The following is a 17141-nucleotide window of genomic DNA, read 5'->3' on the forward strand; positions in this document are numbered from 1 at the left end:
AGTGCATCTTGTTCTGGGGAGATCATTGCCAGAATAGTGTCAGACTCCATGGCTTTTGTAGTATCCAGTGCCTTTAGATATTTCCTGATACTATGTGGAGTTGAGTGTACTTAAAGATAGATAGGTTCTTGATTAGTAAGGAGATTCAGGGTTACAAGGAGAAGACAGGAGGGTGGAGTTGAGAAACATATCAGCCATGGCAAAGCAGATCTATGGGCTAAATGACCTGATTATATTTCTATATCTTAGAGTCTTGTGGAATGAATTCTGAAGTCTTACATCTGTGATGTTGTGGATCTCAAAAAGAGTCCGATGGATCATCGATGTGGCAGTTCTGGCTGAAGATAGATACAAATTCATCAGCCTTATGCACTTGATTAGAATGAGGATATTAATAGCACCTCCATCTCCAGTGAGTTGTTTAGTTATCTGTCATCATTTGTGACAACGTGACCTTGTTACCGTTTGGTATTCAAGTAGCCACCAGGTTGACACTACTTTTTTTTTAAGCAGTATGCCTGGTGCTGCTCTTGGTATAGCCTGTTTGGAGAACCAGTGTTGATCTCTCAGCTTAACAAAGTGTGGAGCTGGATGAACACAGCAGGCCAAGCAGCATCTCAGGAGCACAAAAGCTGACGTTTCGGGCTGAGAACCTTCATCAGAGAGGGGGATGGGGAGAGGGAACTGGAATAAATAGGGAGAGAGGGGGAGGCGGACTGAAGATGGGAGACAAAACAAGATAGGTAGAGAGGAGAGTATAGGTGAGGAGGTAGGGAGGGGATAAGTCAGTCCAGGGAAGATGGACAGGTCAAGGAGGCGGGATGAGGTGGTAGGTAGGAAATGGAGGTGCAGCTTGAGGTGGGAGGAAGGGATGGGTGAGAGGAAGAACAGGTTAGGGAAACAGAGACAGGCTGGGCTGGTTTTGTGATGCAGTGGGGGGAGGGGACGAGCTGGGCTGGTTTTGGGATGCAGTGGGGGAAGGGGAGATTTTGAAGCTTGTGAAGTCCACATTGATATCATTGGGCTGCAGGGTTCCCAAGCGGAATATGAGTTGCTGTTCCTGTAACCTTCGGGTGGCATCATTGTGGCACTGCAGGAGGCCCATGATGGACATGTCGTCTGAGGAATGGGAGGGGGAGTTGAAATGGTTCGCGACTGAGCGGAGGTGTTCTGCAAAGCGGTCCCCAAGCCTCCGCTTGGTTTCCCCAATGTAGAGGAAGCCACACCGGGTACAGTGGATACAGTATACTACATTGGCAGATGTGCAGGTGCTTAATATGGAAAGTAATCTTGGGGCCTGGGATGGGGGTGAGGGAGGAGGTGTAGGGGCAGGTGTAGCACTTCCTGCAGCTGCAGGGAAAAGTGCCGGGTGAGGTGGGGCTGGAGGGGTCGGATTGTAGATGGTGGAAGTGTTGGAGGATGATACGTTGTATCCCAAGGTTGGTGGGGTGGTATGTGAGTATGAGGGGGATCCTCTGGGGGCAGTTGTGGCGGGGGGGCGGGGTGTGAGGGATGTGTTGCGGGAGATGGGGTCAAGGTCAAGTTTTTCCGCCATCTACAATCTGACCCCACCACCCAAGCTATTTTTCCATCCCCACCCTTGTCTGCCTTCCGGAGAGACCACTCTCTCTGCGACTCCCTTGTCCACTCCACACTCCCCTCCAACCCCACCACACCCGGCACCTTCCCCTGCAACCTTCCCCTCCCTACCACCTCACCTGATGAAGGGTCTAGGCCCAAAATGTCAGCTTTTGTGCTCCTGAGATGCTGCTTGGCCTGCTGTGTTCATCCAGTTCCACACTTTGTTATCTTGGATTCTCCAGCATCTGCAGTTCCCATTATCATTGATCTCTCAGCTTGTTGGTAATGATTGGATGGGGAAATGCCAAGCAATGAATTCACAAATTGTGACTGAATACAATTCTGTTGCTGATGGCCACTAAATCTTATAGATTGCAGGTCTAGTTTTGAGTTGCCAGATCTTTTTGAAGTTTTTCCCACTTAGTAGAGTGCTAGTGCCTCATAGCATGGAAGTTACCCTCAATGTGCAGACAGGACTGCACAGTGGTCACTCTTGCTAATATTGTTATGAACAGATGCTTTTGCAGCAAATTGGTGGATTTGGTTGGTGGGTTGAGGGCAAGTAAGGTTTTGACCTCTTGTGGTTCCCTCAGCACCAGCTGCAGAGCCTGTCTAATGAATATGTTCTTTAAGACTTTGCCAGTTCAGTTGGTACCGGTCTACTGCACCACCTTTCATGATGACAGACATTGAAATCCTCCACTCAGTACATTCAGTGCCTTTGCCATCCTCAGTCTTTCCTCCAAGCAGTGTTCAACATGGAGGTGTACTAATGCATTAGCAAGGGGCACGATGAGGTTGTATGTGGTCATCAGCAGGAAGTTATCTTGCTAGTGTTTGGTCTGAAGCTATAACACTTCATGGGGTTTAAAATCAACATTAAGACTTTCTAGGCAACTGCCTCCTAAATATGTACCACAGTACCTTCAACTCTGGTGGGTCTGCTGTGCTGATTGAAAAGCATATATTCATGTATGGTGACGATGGTGCCTGAAACATTAAATACAACGATTCCAAGAGAATGACTGACTGTATCATTCTACTGCTTGTCTAGTCTATGACACATATCCGTTAATTTTGGCACAAGCCTCAGATTATTATGGTCTGCAAGTACTCTAAAATAGTACTTAGAGGGTCAATTGGGCTTGGTTCATCATGCTCATTTCCAATGCATATGCTGATGCCAGGCAATCCATCATTTATGATCCTTTCTTTAGGTTGTATAGCCACTTTGAGACAACCGAGTAGCTTGCAGTCAAGAGTCAACCACACTAGACAAGACCAGTTGTTACAATAGGATCACAGATGAACCCTCAATGTGTAACAACTAGATCCTGAACACTGTTCACATTTTTAGGGTTGCAGACCACATTGTCAGGTTCCTGGATGAGGTGAGATCACCTTTATTCATATGCATCATCAGTTGGTAGCAACAATTCAATTTATCATGCATTTTCCCTTCCTCTGCCCATCCTTGTGGATACATTTCTCATACCAAATACATTTGTCTTAAAAAGGAGGCAATTTAATGAAGTTTTCTTGACGTAACATGAGTGAATAGACATGAGAATAAAATAATGTAATACATAGATTAGAAATATGAGTCCCAAAAAAACTTTAATGTTAAAAGATATACAGATCTGACTCTGGTGTATTTGAGAGGTTGTGGAATTCTGATAATTGAGTAGTTGATTTAGAGATATAACAGAAATTTTTATTCTCTTTCCTTCTGACTGACTTGATTGTAGACAAAGAACATTCTGCATACTATGTAGAGGTGACAAACAGGTGGTCTTCAAGTGTGACCTTCAGAGTACACTAGTACTTGAAACCAGGCTAGTTCCAACAAGAACTTTAGTTCACTGGCACGACATCAGGACTGACCTGGCTTTTTAATCCCTGTCCTTATGAAGTGAAATAAAGTGAAGAAAGAGCCTATCACTCCAACTGTATTCTCCCATCATTATTCACAGCTCGAGATACTTCCTGGAGATTACAGTTTAATTTGTAGTGCATATCTCCCTTTAACTCCACCTCTTTGAAGATGCCTTGGGACATTAGCAAGTGTGATATTCTATGCTACCTTTCCACATAGCCAGTGAACTTACACCTGCAGGCAACTTTTGGCAGTCCTTCATTCATTAATTGCATGTTTGATATATATGTTCATAAGTACTTCAGGATCTCTCTGTTATCATGACACCAGGTATAGCAGATTTCCTTCCCCAGAGGGGATCAGTGAAAATTCTGCCAATGTAATATACTTACAATTTCCAAAAGGCATTCAATAAAAGGTGCCATACACAACACAACCATCAACACAAGGGTATTAGCATGGATAAGAATTGGTTAGTGGACAGGAAGCAACAATTACAAAAAAGTAGGGTGTTTTCAAGTCAGCAGACTGCATTTTGTGGAATATGGCAAGGACTCAGCTATATACACAATGTATATTCATTACTCTATGTCTCTGTATCCAAGTTATGTATAATACATTTACTGGATACAAAGCTGGGTGGAAAAGACTCCAAAGAGAGATAAACAGATCGAGTGGGCAACAAAATGGCAGAAGTACAAATGAGGTGATTTAACTTTAGTCACAAAAACAGAAACTCAATTTTTTTTTTTAAAAAAATGAGAGAAACTTGAGGATGTTATTGATTAAAAAGACTTTGGTGCATTCATAGTAGAACATAAAGTTAGTATGTTGTAGAGCAAGCAATTAAAAGAGAAAATAGTAAATGAAAAAAACAAACACAGTTGGGCTTTCTTGTCAAGGGAGTCAAGTACAAGAATTGGAGTCTTACTACAATTGCATACGGCTTTATGAGACTACACATAGAATACAGTGAAATTTTGATTTCTGAATTGAGGGAAAAAAATAGTTGTATTGGAGGCAGTACAGCAAAAAGAGTCAGTTTTCACCAGATTAGTCCCTAGGAAGAGAGAGTTGTCCTACGATGAAAGGCTGAATAAGTTATGCTTTATCTTGTGTCTTAAGCCAACTCTGCTACACACACATTGGAGATACCAGTCTGGATTGTCTCAGGCTGTGGGTGTCTGCACATACTGTCCGAGGTTGCTCTAGTTATCACGAAGGAAGATTCTTCAATTCCTTATCCACTGTAACATTCATTTATTTACATCTGTACATTCTAGACTGAGAAGCTACGATGACCATGCAAGGAGAGAAGGAGTCAGTTATATAGGTCTAAAGTGAGGATAAAATTTCTTCATTCAAAGGGTTTTGAATCTTGAATTTCCATTATCATCTTTTTAGATGGAAGGATGCTAGTCACACATCTAGATTCCTTTTCTGGGAACTTGGCTGTACGAAAATTAAATGCTGGCCTGCATAACAGTAATTAGACTTTGAGGCAATTCCAGAGTTATGAAGTGCTTTCTGTCCAGTGCCCAGAATATAAGTGTCACTTTTCTACTAGACTTTCCAGCAAAAATGAGCTGTAATTCTTTGATGCTATTGGTGTATTTCACACCAAGTGTTGGAAGATGAATCCAAGCATAGCAACACAGAAGCGGAAGTGTGCAATTCAGACCCTCAAGCCTGCATTGTCATTCTAAATCTTGGCTGATAGCAGAGGAGAATGGCATTGAGGTGGGCTAACTCCACATCCTTCTTGTAACTATTATCTAGAAATCTAATGATTTGTCTTGAAGTTACTAAATCACCAAGTTCTGACAGCATCCAGTGGTAGAGATTCCAAAGATTCACTGTCCTCTCAGTGAAGTTTGGCCTTATCTCAGTTCTAAATATAGTGAATCAAATTGGCTGAAGACTGGCAACTGTGATCCTGGGACTCCAGATTCATCTGGAGGAGATCCAGATGAATCATCCACTTGGCACTTCTGTTGGAGATTATTGAAAATATTTCAGTGGTATCGTTTTCACTGATGTGCTGGACTCTATCATTGAGGATGGAGATATTTGTAGAGTTTCTAAATTTTCTAAACTCCAGAGAATACAGGTGATCTCCTCGCAGGTCAATCCTACCATCCCAGGATTAATCTGGTGAATCTGAATTCCAGTCATGGTAAGCATGGAATACCTAGAATGATAGTAAATTATGGAAGCTCTTTTATGAGTGTAATGGAAGTGACAACACACCATCAGCCCACAGAAGTGTATTTTTTATTTGTTCAGCATCTTGAGCCGAGTGTAGACATCAGCATTGTTCACCACTATAATAAAAGGATTGTTTCATGCTCTTGAAGCTCTTTCTCCATTCTACTTGATGGTGGCTGATCTGAACCTCCAATTAATTTGCTATTTTTTCCTCCATATCCTCTGATATCCTTACAAGAGAAAGAAAAAAAAAATTGACCCATTTCAGCCTTCAAAAATCCATCTTTGATCAGCTCCTACTTGTCATTATTACTGTTAAGATTTCAGTGAATTTGTCTACAACTGATGTTAGATTGGCAGTCTACAGTCATCTAGTATCTCTCCCTTTTTAAATAACAGTGATACTTGCAAATATCCAATTCTCAAGCCCAATTCCTGAAATTGGAGATCTTTGCAAAATGCTGACTATAACACATTCTTCATTTTCTTCCCCCATCTCACTGGAGACGGGACATTTGACCCAAAGAAAATCTCCTAGATTCAGAAAGATCCACAAAACATATCAAATGGAATCTTGTATCAGTGATAATGGGAACTGCAGATGCTGGAGAATCCAAGATAATAAAATGTGAGGCTGGATGAACACAGCAGGCCCAGCAGCATCTCAGGAGTACAAAAGCTGACGTTTCGGGCCTAGACCCTTCATCTGATGAAGGGTCTAGCACAAAAGCTGACGTTTCGGGCCTAGACCCTTCATCAGATGAAGGGTCTAGGCCCGAAACATCAACTTTTGTGCTCCTGAGATGCTGCTGGGCCTGCTGTGTTCATCCAGCCTCACATTTTATTATCTCAAATGGAATCTTTGTAGCTAGTTAAAATGAAAATAATCCTCTACCACAAAATAGCATTGAAACATCCTATCAATTCTTTTAATTCAAAGTAGATGGACTGTTGAAAAAGAGAAATATTTTTAAAAATGTATGTGAAGGAAACAAAAATGTCTGCATGTGGCTACTGAGGTCACAAACAGAAGGATAATGGGTTTGTGACTTCATAGTGTTCAGAAACCAAACCAGCCAGCTCACATCCTCCACCTTCACAATGAAGATCCTTGCGTTGTTTCTCATCGTCTTCCTATTGCTTCTCCTTTCAGTGGGCAAGTAAAATTCTTCTTGCCATTCCTTAATTTCTTTGATTTTCTAATGCATTACTATCCCAGTTAATAGAATGTGTCATGCTATTCAGAAACCCCAGGATCAAATCTAAATGATATCTGCACACACCTTCTAGAGGGAGTCACCAGATGGCAGTTGTGAGCCAGTGAATTTTCACTCCAATCCTCCCCTCAATACCTAAGGGGCAAGATTGCAAAGGACCCTGCCATTCAATGCAAGATATGCTGGAAAGTGTCACAATACATTCAAAATTGGAAAGCAGCCCACCAGTCTGACCTCTTCATGTTGACAACTGACCAGTATGTGGGCAAGGTTTACTTCCACTGTCATGGATAATGATTTCCTTAACGAGGCACATGTCTTTTTACAAGAGTATTCATCAACAGGAATATCAGGGTCTTAAAAGACCACATTTGCAGGCTACACATGTTGAGACAGGCTCTGCGGTACTTCCAGTTCACACGTCATTCTCAATTGCAACAAAAAACTGAACTCTGCCACTAGGACAGGTATGCTGCAAGTCAACATTTTGTTTTAACTGCAGCTGATCTGAACTCTAAGCCTGAGCTTTTAATATGGAAAATTGATTCATATATTACTTTATGTTAAATAATAACCTTGATACAATCAGAGGACGATCACAACTAGAAATCAAAAACTACAATCCCACTTGTTACAATGTTGTACCTTGTGCTCCGAATTCCCCTCCAAAATGCAAATCGGGCAAATTCAAAAGTAAAAGCAGGGCTGACAAACTGTGCAACTGCTTCTAGTTACTAAATGAGCCACTTAAAAGATGTCTGCTCATGAAACATTTGTATAGCAATGTTGTATGTGTGTACCTGATCCTTTCATAATGACCTGTTGTTCTTTTTCAGAACGCTCAAAAACAGCCAGTATTCATAACTTTTCTTGGCCGGTGAGTAGCTGAATTCAACATTCTAACTGACTGCTGCAGAAGACAGGGATGTAATAAGAAACATTTCTAGCATTACTTATCTTATCTCTTCAGGCTGACTGTGACTACTCTACAATCTGTGTGAGGGAACTGCGCCCAGTCTGTGGCACAGACGGTCAAACATACAAGAATCGGTGTGACCTGTGCAAAGAAATAATGTGAGTATGTTTATTTCCACCTCAAGGCCATCTATATTCTGATTAGTAAGGAGTCTCAGTTTCACAAAGGAAGTTAAGATGATTGAGAAACATTCCTTCACAATTACGTTTTTTCTGTGTAAATGTACCACATGCAATCCAGAAGCTGCCTTCAACAGAATACTCAATACGTACTTTCCAGCAAATCATTGAGAGTGAAAATAATTGAACCATTCACTCATTTTGATTCAAGTCTTAGGGACTGCCATCTTTCAGATGAAATGTTAAACTGAGCCCTGTCTGCTGTCTTCCGGTTGACATAGATCAAGAGCAGAGGAGTTCTCCCAATGCAGTGGATAATGTTGGTCCCCCAACCAACACATCAGATTATCGAGGTGTAATCATGTTGCTATTTAGAATTAGAACTTATTGTCACATTTACTCAAGTACAGAAATGCATCAGTACAGTGAAAAGCATGCAATCTCACCATTCCTGGCATGACATTAGGTACAAAATCAAAAAATAAAGAAACAAAAAAGTTAACCATTAAACATTATAGTCCTCAGTATAAACAAAAAGTTAAAAAGTTCAACAGTCTTAAGTGCTTGGCCATTCTGGACTTGTACTCCTACAAGGCTCAATCGCCTCTGCTTTGGCCTGCTCTCTGGGAAACCTAAACCTGCATGCTCTTGCTGTCGCTGCTGGGGGTCCTCCCTCATCACCGTGTTGGGCTCACTCTTCCTGCATTGGGCTTGATCTCTGACAGTCAAAGTCCTGATCCAGGTACTGAGCTGCTGCCACGCACCAGACCTCCAGCTAACCACTGAAGTCTCAAACTAGGCCCCAGGCTACATAGGATTGTCCAAATTGCATTCAGTGATATCCTTCAAAAGACACAGATAATAACTGGATAGAGATACAAACATATGCCACGTGGCCCCTCAAGGCTCTTGACCATTCAATAAGATCATGGCTGATATAATTTCTCCATATTCCCACTTACCCCTTGCTGCCATGAATCAACCTACATTTGCTTAAAAAAAAATCCAAAGTAAAAGAAAATCATTGTTCTTGACTTTGACTGGAAAATGTGAATCTGTGATAAACAATGTAAGTAAAAATTAAGCAGCGCTAACCTTTTTCACTTGCAGTGAAGTTTTGTCAGAATATAAGCATAAAGAATCATGAAAAATCTTGTAGCACAGATTGAATCTGTTTTGACCACCTTTTGAGGAAGAATTCCAAAAACTGTCAACCCTATGAGGAAAAAATTTCTCATGTCTTAAATGGGCAACCCCTTATTTTAAGGTGACCCCAGCTCTCGAGTCTCCAACAAAAGGAAACATCCAACCCACAAGCACTCTGATAAGGCCCCTCAGGACCTTGTATGGTTTTGACATTGCTTGAGTGCTAAAGATGTCATTTATGGGAGTTATTTCACAAGAGAAACCACAGTCGAGTCGGCCAATGGGTACAGAAAGAGTGCCCACAGGAGTGACAATTTCTTGTAGATCAAAATTCAAAGATGCCTGTTCTGTGAAGAACCAGTGGCTGTGGATGGAGGATTAGAACTAAATTAAGGAAACAAATAAAAGGATTAATTGAACATGCCAGGGTGGCAGATAGGTCACGACCACCAGAGTCAGCATCCCTGGCTAAGGATGAAAACAAAAAGCCATTGCTCTTGATCTTGATTTTGACTGTGATTTTCACTAGAAAGTAAGTATCTGTCAACAAACATCTTGCAATCATGAGATCGGCAAGAAATCATTAGAAAAGCAATATAGGAAGAAATTAAGCAGTACTAACCACCTGTCTTCACTTGCAGGAAGTCTGGTCGAAATATTAGTATAAAGAATCATGGAAAATGTTGAACTACAGACTGAATCTTGAGATTTCAAAGCAGAAGAGTTTCACCACAAAATTAATTAACATTATACACGTTGGGAATAGAAGTTATTTTACATGTTGTGAAATTAGTACAATTGTGAATAAAGGAAAGGCTTTTCCAAGTTTCTGCATAGCTCAGCTTTTAATTTCTAATACAGTCCTCATTTTGAAAGGCTTTAATTACTCAAAATGTAGACTAGGATACTAATAGTGTAAGGGACAGCAACAGGCAGTTGAATCTCAATTGTTAGGAGAATTTCCTACAATAGCATGTGTCAAGTCAAAAAACAAAGAATGCACTGTTTGAGAGATAGTAGGAACTGCAGATGCTGGAGAATCTGAGATAACAAAGTGTAGAGCTGGATGAACACAGCAGGCCAAGCATTTTCCTGAAGGAGGGTCTAGGCCTGAAACATCAGCTTTCCTGCTCCCCTGATGCTGCTTGGCCTGCTGTGATCATCCATCTCTACAACTTGTTATCTCAAATGCACTGTTGGACTTGGTTCTTGAAAATGAGGTGGGCCAAGTGGACCAAAAGCATCCGAGATATTGATTATCTCATAAGTTTGGAACAGTGGTGAAGAATGACAGTGGTCAATCCGGAACAAGAGTAGTCAATTGGTGGAGTGCTGACGTCAATGGGGCAAGAATGGAGTTGGACTGGATAGGTACAGTGAGAGGTTGGTGGGAAAAACAATAGCTTAACAATGAGCCACTATCAATCCAACAGGCGATGGTTCAGCTACAGACAAGGTGTATTATCTCAAGAGAGAGAGGAAGGGTAACAATTCCAGAGCTTCATCAATGACAAAGGAGATAGGAATTAAAGAACAAAAAAAAGACACTAATAGCAGATATTGACACCTACCAACAGATGGTGATAGACCCACCACAGTTAGGAAACCTGATTGCAACGACCCTGAAGAAATTACACAACTGAGGAGACATCTCCACACACACACAATACAGAAATGAAGCCAGAGGGATCCAACACACCCTGATTCTAAGGCGACCCCAAGACACACAACTTGGGGTTCCCCTCCCACCGTCAGACCCATTGTCTCACTACCAGGTACACCAACATATAGATTTGCCAAAGAACTACAACAGAAATTGAAATACTTAGTGGACAACAGAACCTACTCCATACACTCATCCCAAGGACACCAGGATAGAAGAAGATGATGAGATGATGAAATCCTTCAACATAACAGCACTATTTACATCCATAAACATTGAACTAGCCAAAGAAACAATTGCCACATTCCCGGATGAATCAAGTAAGCAGGTAACCCAGGACACCAGCAACATCAATAAAGACACCTCCATGAAACTATGAGACCTGTGCCTCACAACCCACTTCACCTTCAACAACAGCTTATACAAACAAATCAGCAGAATACCAACGGGATTCCCAATATCAGGACTGATTGCAGAAGCAGTAATTCAAAAGTTAGAATGGACAGCACAACCCAAACTTTAGGTCTGACATGTTGATGACATCTTCATGACTATTAAAACGTGCAAAACTAGAAGAAAGCCACCAACGCAAACAACATCCTCACCAGAATAAAATTCAAGAAGGAAGAACAGAACAACAAACCAACTACCTTTCTGGATATAATGGTAGAACGCAAAAACAACAGGGAACGCGAGACTAGTGTATATAAAAAGACCGTACATAGAGACCAAATACTCAATTACACTAGCAACCACCCCAACACCCACAAATGGAGCTGCATGAGGACACTATTTAAATACATTGCTGCAATCTGGAACTACACAAAGCAAAACAGGAGCACCTATACAGCCTTCAAAAGAAGTGGATACCCAAAAAGCATGATCCGCTATTACCCCCAAGACAGACCACAAACACAACCAGACTCACTAATCACTCCACTATACTTGAAGGACATGTCAGAGATGACCTCAATTCTACTCAGACCCCTAGGTAGCCCACAAACCAGCAGCCACTCTACAACAGTTACTGACAAATGTAAAAGGATCCCATTCCCAAAACCAACAAACTGTGGTAATGTTCAAAACACCATGCAAGGACCATGAAAAACACTACGTAGACCAAACAGGAAGAAAATTGACAATATGGAAACATGAACACCAACTAGCCACCAAGAGATACAACCAATTCTCACTTTTCCCACTACACCCAGGCAATGAGGGACACAAATTCAACTGGAACAACACCTGCATAATCACAGAAGCAGAACTTGGACATGTTGGGAATTCCTGGAGGCCTGGTATTCCAACTGGAACTCCATCAACAAACACGTTGAATTGGACTCTGTGTACAAACCACTGAGAAACAAAACCAAAAGTAATACCAACCACTCCAGCAAACTGAGGCATATAAATAACAAGCAGGACAAAACATGGATGCTTCACCAGTGGCGCACTTACTATGTTATCGAGCAAGGTGACGAAACGTTTGCAATCAAACCCACCGGCTCAGCAAGAATGTCTACAATCTTGATAAAAACATGCATCATATAGAAAATGCAATGAAAAAACCAAGAGAAATACAGAAGATTCAAAGTGGAAGGGAAAAAACATTACAGATGCAAAAATGAATTATGAGAAAAGAATAGCAACCATAATAATGGGAATCCCTTTGTCTTCCTTAAACATTTAAAAGTAAATGCAGAAGTAGGGCTGATTAGGGATGAAAGTGAATTTACACAATCGGGGGCTTGGTCGAGATACTCAATAAATAGTGCTCATCTGTCTTTACCAAGCAGATGATACACAGATCATGGTGACAGAGGAGGAAATTCCATCATAAGGAATGTTCAAAATTAGATGATGTGTTGGATACACTGTTGGTATTTAAAATTGACAAGATTCTAGGCATGGATGAGATGCATCCAAGGATACTGAAGAAAGAGAGAGAGTGTGAATTGCAGAGGCACTTGCTGTATTTATTTGCATCTTCCCTCGACTCAAGGAAGTTGATGGAGGACCGAAGAATTGCAAGCATTACAGCCCAACGTGGGGGCAATGGCCTAGTGATATTATCACTGGGCTCTTAATCCAGACACCCAGAAAACGTTCTGGAGACCTGGGTTCGAATCCCACCACGGCAGATGGTGGAATTTGAATTCAATAAATATCTGGAATTAAGAATCTAATGATGACCATGAATCAATTTTGATTGTTGGGAAAAACCCATCTGGTTCACTAATGTCCATTAGGGAAGGAAATTGCCATCCTTACCTGGTCTGGCCCACATGTGACTCCAGACCCACAGAAATGTGATTGACTCTTAACAGCCGTCTGGGCAATAAATGCTGCCTGGCCAACAATGCCCACATCCCATGAATTAATAAAGGAAAAAGTAAGTTACAAACCAGTCAGTTTACTTTCACTGGTGAAACAATGATTTGGGATCAAGTTAGTAGTTACATGAAAAAAGTTGAGTTAATTATGAGGCACCTCATGAATTTCTCAAGGAAAAATCTTTTTGAATTAATTTGTTGGAGTTTTCTTTGAAGTGCTAAAAAAATGTCAATGTCAGTAATGATATTGGTATGATTTACGTGGACTGCCAAAAGGTGTCTGTTCGAGGGCTAAACAACAGACATGAGGAAAGTTATAGGGCATGGAATAGAAGATCAATAGCAAAATGGATAGAAAATTAGCTGAGTGACAGAAAATGGAGAAAATATTGAATGGATATTTTTCAGGCTGACAGTTGTTTTGCAGTTGAATTCCCAAGGGTCAGTATGAGTATTCGGCCAATATTAGGCTACATGTTCGTGATCTAGATCTTGACTTATAAGAGAGAATTTGAAAGTTTGAGATTTGTATAAAACTTGGAAACATTGTAAACTTTGAGGAGTGCTGTGCAGAACTTCTAAAAAACATAAACAAGTTGCAGGAGTTGGCAGATATGTGGCATATGAATTTCAATGTGGGTGAGAGTGAGATGATGTACCTTAGTTGGAAAAATCCAGGCAGACAAAAATCAAAAATAGCAGTACAATGCTTAAAAAAAAAATCACAAAAAGGTTCTTTACTCAGAATGGTGGGGGCGTGGAATGCATTGCCAGAGAGGGTAGTGGAACCGGCCTCATTAGGGGCATTTAGATAGGCATATGGATGATAGAATGAGGTAGGGGTGGAGGTTAGAGAGACCTTAGGTTTAGGGTAAAAGTTCAGCACAACATCATGGGCCAAAGGGCCTGTACTGTGCTGTATTGTTCTATGTTCTAAAACCTTTAGTGCAGATCCGAAATGCACTGCTGTAAGTATGGTGGAGGCAGATTCATCTGAGGCATTCAAAAAGTTAGTAGATAATCATTTACGTAGAAAAAATGTACAAGGGTATGGGGGAAAAGTAAGGAGAAGGATATCAAGTCATGGATACCAAGTAATTTGGAGAGCCAATGCAGTCATGACAGGCCAACGTGGCCTTCTGTGCTGTCACAATTCTGTGATGGTGCAATTGCCCTGATTAAAGAACAAAGAAACACAGCCATTAGGAGAAGATGTTCTTGCATGTGCTTGTATGATTCCTTCTGGGTAGAGGTATATTGGGTTAGAATGTGTGGCACGAGCAAATAAGAATCAGATGCTGATATCGTGCCAGCTTAAATTTTGGGAAGATGCATCAGGCCAACTGATTGAAGTAGACAACCGTCACCAGTTTTATTTAAAGAATCCCAAGTCTCAAATTGGAGAATCACCACCAACTTCTCAAGGGAAATTAGAGATGGCCCATAAATGTTGGCCCAGTCAACAATATCCAAATCCCATGAACAAATGAAAAATGCTATCATCAGGAGAATGGGAAAGAAGCAAACCTTCTTCTGAAGCAGTTGACCCAGATGAATACAAGAGCTTGGTAGAAGAGCTAAAATAATCTAATCCATACAATGCACACAATGATCCTCAGCAACCTATTGTCTTATCTCTTACGAGACTCTCATAAGTCTCCAAAAATCTCTCCAAGAATATCCACCCATTTTTCACCTGTTTGGCAAGAAACATACAAGCCACTTACAAAGCATAGGGCTGGCCTAACAGCTCAGTGTTTAGCAATGCTGCCTTACAGCACAATGACCTAGATTTGATTCTAGCATCAGCGACTGTGTGAAGTTTGCACATTCTCCCCATATCTGCATGGATTTTCTCCTAAAGATGTGCAGGTTAGGTGGATTGGCCACGTCCAAAATGCTCATAGCGTCCAGGGACGTATAGGTTCGATGTGTTAGCCATTTGCAAATGCAGGGAGTTACAGACATAGAATGGGTGGGATGTCCTTCAGAGAGAATGTGTTGACTTGATGGGCCAAGTGGCCTGCTTTCACACTGTAGGATTCTCTGATTCTATTCATAGCATGGAGGAGCAAATCTGCTTTTGTTGGCCATAACAGAGCAATTGATCCACATTGCACGGTTATCATTGCTCCCCCCACACCCCATCTCTACAATGTCACCAGCTGAGGAGATTCCAGCTTGTTTGTGGCAGAACATGCCTTCCCAACACACAGAGGCTTGCCGCTCAAATTTCCCATTCCTCAACCTCACCTCTTCCACCTGACGCCAGCTCCACAAAATTCTTGTACAACAGGCTTACTGGCAGGTAGGTGAGGTATGGAGAAATGAAATTGTGTCAGACCTCACTTCTCCAGGCGTAACTGTAGGGGAAGTGGTGGCACAATGGCAAAGTAATCCAGAACCCCTGGCCAATGCTTTGGGGATAAGGGCTCGAATTCCACCACGGCAGATAGCGAAATTTGAATTCAATAAGATCTGGAATAAAGATCCTCGGTAGCCAATGCGTAATCACTGCTGATTTTATTTTTTGAGAAAATAATACTGATTCACAAATTCCGCTTCCAGGAAAGAAATCTGCCACTCTACTCCCGTCCAGCCTCCAAGTGATTCCAGCCCCATGGCAATGAACTTTTCTTGGGCATCGAGGGAAACGGGAACAAATGCTGGGTCTAGCTAGTAACATACACACACAGCTATACCTTGAAACATTAAAGAAAGGTCACTTGCCAGCGAAGAAGCGGGTTGGTAAGAGTCAGACTATGGAACCTCGCGGAATACCTGAGTTGGCAGCTCACTTTCACTCCGGCCTCGCAGCTGGATTTACCTCGTGGGTACGGGGAGAAAACTCGCTCAGGCGAATTTTCAATCACTTCATCACTGCTGTATTTTAACTCTCTCTGGGTGTTTTACCCGTGGTGACATTAACACTTTCCCCCCTGAGGTAATTTTTAAACTGACGCCCGAAGGTCGCGCCCTCTTCCACCCTCCAAAGCTGATGAGCGCGCTCCATGGCATAGACCAATCAGGTGAAGGGAGATGGGGGCTGCGCTACCGCTGGACCAATCAGACGACTGGAAGCTCGGGGGGGCCGCCGCGGGGTGCGGACCAATCGTGTAAGGAGGGACATTTGGACCAATCAGAGAGCACCGAGGGCTCGGCGCATGCGGAAATGGGCTAAATGTGGTGAGACTCGTGCCCGGCGCGTGATTTTGGTGGTCGCCATTTGTCGCTTAGGTCCGTTATTATCAATTGGTAAATATCCCTCTTACCAGCTGCCTGTCTTTTTCTTTCATCTGTCCCTTAAAGTTTCCTTCTGACATTACTGCCGATTTTGATTTTGTGCGAACGTCTTACACGTACACAATGACGAAAAGCCATCAGAAACTGAAGTGTTGTCAATCGGCAAGATTATCTAACGGTCAAAATGATTGAGTTTGCAAATACAGCATATGGGTTGAGAGAATGTAATCGTGGGATGGCATAACTATTGCCGAGCAGAAAGAGCTCATTTGGCCTATCCTGCCTGCACCGACTCTAATATTTGATGTCAATCACCTGTCTTTTTCCCCATATCCCTAAACACCATTACTATCCAAATAACCATCCAGTGCCCAATGGAATGACTTGGGTAACCATCCGCAAGTATCATTGACAAATCTGACGCACGTTGAAGCCTGGTCGGTCACCGCTAACAGCGCTGTTGATGACTTCATCTATAATGCGCATTGCAGAAATTCACCAAGCCTCTTTGAATAGTGCCTTCCAAACCCACGACCTTTACAATCTCGAAGAGCAGAGGCAGCGTGGAAGTGCCACCACAGCAAGTTTGCCTGCAAGCCACTCACCATCTTGACTTGGAAATATATTCCTTCAGTGTCTCTGGGTCAAATTCCTGGAACTCCCTATCTGACGGTGCTGTGTGTGCCTCTACACCAAATGGACCAAGCGGTTTAAGAAGTTAACTCATCACCTTGGTCTAGCCCACCCAGCAAGGCCAAAACCCCCAGAACAAATTAAAA

Source organism: Stegostoma tigrinum, chromosome 42, assembly GCF_030684315.1.
Source record: "Stegostoma tigrinum isolate sSteTig4 chromosome 42, sSteTig4.hap1, whole genome shotgun sequence".
Taxonomy (NCBI): domain Eukaryota; kingdom Metazoa; phylum Chordata; class Chondrichthyes; order Orectolobiformes; family Stegostomatidae; genus Stegostoma; species Stegostoma tigrinum.